Genomic DNA, 2500 nt, shown 5'->3' on the forward strand with positions numbered 1-2500 from the left:
TTGTTTTTGCGAATGTCTTTGTTGATGTGTTTGTTTGTTGCGAATGTCTTTGTTGATGTTTTTGTTTGTTGCGAATGTCTTTGTTGATGTTTTTATTTGTTGCGAATGTCTTTGTTGATGTTTTTGTGATTGCCAATGTCTTTGTTGATGTTTTTGTGATTGCGAATGTCTTTGTTGATGTTTTTTGTGATTGTGAATGTTTTTGTTGCTGTTTTTGTTTGTTGCGAATGTCTTTGTTGCTGCTTTTTGTTGTTGCGGATGTCTTTGTTGATGTTTTTGTTATTGCGAATGTTTTTGTTGCTGTTTTTGTTTGTTGCGAATGTCTTTGTTGCTGTTTTTGTTTGTTACAAATGTCTTTGTTGATGTGTTTGTTTGTTGCGAATGTCTTTGTTGATGTTTTTGTTTGTTGCGGATGTCTTTGTTGATGTTTTTGTGATTGCGAATGTCTTTGTTGATGTTTTTGTTTGTTGCGGATGTCTTTGTTGATGTTTTTGTGATTGCGAATGTCTTTGTTGTTTTTGTTTGTTGCGAATGTCTTTGTTGATGTTTTTGTGATTGCGAATGTCTTTGTTGTTTTTGTTTGTTGCGAATGTCTTTGTTGATGTTTTTGTCGTTGCGAATGTCTTTGTTGCTGTTTTTGTTTGTTGCGAATGTCTTTGTTGATGTTTTTGTGATTGCGAATGTCTTTGTTGTTTTTGTTTGTTGCGAATGTCTTTGTTGATGTTTTTGTGATTGCGAATGTCTTTGTTGTTTTTGTTTGTTGCGAATGTCTTTGTTGATGTTTTTGTCGTTGCGAATGTCTTTGTTGCTGTTTTTGTGATTGCGAATGTCTTTGTTGTTTTTGTTTGTTGCGAATGTCTTTGTTGATGTTTTTTGTTATTGGTGTATGTTGCTGTGAGCGATCTGTGTGTCGGTGTGTTTGTTTTGATATTGGTTGGAATGTTTTTTTTTAATGCTTTTGTATAATATTGTAGATATTATCTATTGTTGTGAGTGAGTGTGTCTAACAGAAAGGATTTTTTTTTGTCTTCATTGTGTTGGATTTTGTGGTATTTTTTGTCCTATCTTTATTGGTAAGAGTAATCTATAAAATCTTTGATATTATGCATAGTGTGTAAATAGTTTATTATTGTAAATGTGTTTATCTGATAATGTTAGAGTTTTTTTGTTGCCATTGTGAAACATTGTGAGCATGTTCGTTGCAATACGTTTTTGCAACCGTGTGCTGCCATAAACGTGATATTCTTATTTGCAAAGCCTTTGGCAGAACATACACCGCAGTGCTTGAAGCCTAAAACACCTTTTAACTCGATGACGCAATCTAGCGAGAACTATCCAAGCAACGGCCATTGTTGCTACGGCGGGGAGGTCAGTCTCTGCCAAGCGTTGAAAAGTTCTTTGATAGGATTAAATATAAATTAGATATCATCTAGGGATTATTCTGGATCTTTGACGCGCTTCCTTTACCATCGAACGGGTGGGTGGGGGTAGAAGGAGTGGGGGGGGGGGGGGGGCAGGGGGGAAGGGAAGGGGTGGAGGGGGAGGTGGGGTATGGGTGGAGGAAAGGGGTGGGGGGAGGTGGGGCATGGGTGGAGGGAAGGGGAAGGGGTGGGATAGGTTGGGCATGGGTGGAGGGAAGGGGAGGTGGGGGGGATAGGTTGGGCATGGGTAAAGGGAAGTGGAGGTGGGACAGGTGGGTAGGGGTAGATGGAGTGTGGGGAGGTAGGTGGGGAAGAGGTAGTGGGAGGGGAAGGGGTAGATTTTGCCTTTTGAATTAACCCGCTGAAGGGGTGCATCTCAGATTAAATGGGGGGGGGTTAGGGGGTAGGGGGCAGACAGATCAGTCTACTACAAACCTGCTTTAAATTCGTTTGATCGGATACGACATATCAAAGCTTGAAATACGAAAACAATTGAATAAACAGATTGCATTTCCTATCCACATTTATCCAAATCTTTAAACAAACAAACAAACAAACAAACAAAAAACATACACAGTTCTCAAAGACACCTAGCTAGAATCAAGCCCACGATTCCGTATTGAGTAATAAATGCGTGAATGAATCCGTTATTATTCCGATAAATGTTACGCATTGAAACGCATCGAATGGTAACCCACTGTAGCAGTTTTGACTCCCCAAAAAGAGGTCAGTAGAAGATTAGTCTAAAGCTGTTGTATTTCCCCTCTGTTGGTGAGATCAGAATCGGTGGTGTGTAGTGAAAACTGTACTGTGTTATTTGCAAAACGTTTTTTTTTATTTTTTATTTTTTTTTTGTCTTTCGAGAAGAGAGGGAAGGAGAGGGAGAGAGAGAGGGGGGATGGGAGATTAGGAGGAAGGGAGGGAAGAAGGGGGAGGGAAAGGGGTAAGGAGAGAGGGAAGAAGAAAAAGACGAAGAAGAGAGAGAGAGAGAGAGAGAGAGAGAGAGAGAGAGAGAGAGAGAGAGAGAGAGAGAGAGAGAGAGAGAGAGAGAGAGAGAGAGAGCGAGAGAGAGAGAGCGA

General features: G+C 40.2%; 1 protein-coding gene across 3 annotated transcripts in view; it reads left to right on the top strand.

The window, feature by feature from the left end:
• LOC122248613 (contactin-2) overlaps positions 1–2500 on the top strand; it is a 123478-nt gene that overhangs the window by 100284 nt on the left and 20694 nt on the right. The window lies entirely within an intron of this gene.

Source organism: Penaeus japonicus, unplaced genomic scaffold (assembly GCF_977035675.1).
Source record: "Penaeus japonicus unplaced genomic scaffold, GWHDUDI00000001_assembly GWHDUDI00000035, whole genome shotgun sequence".
In the NCBI taxonomy this organism is placed as follows: Eukaryota; Metazoa; Arthropoda; class Malacostraca; order Decapoda; family Penaeidae; genus Penaeus; species Penaeus japonicus.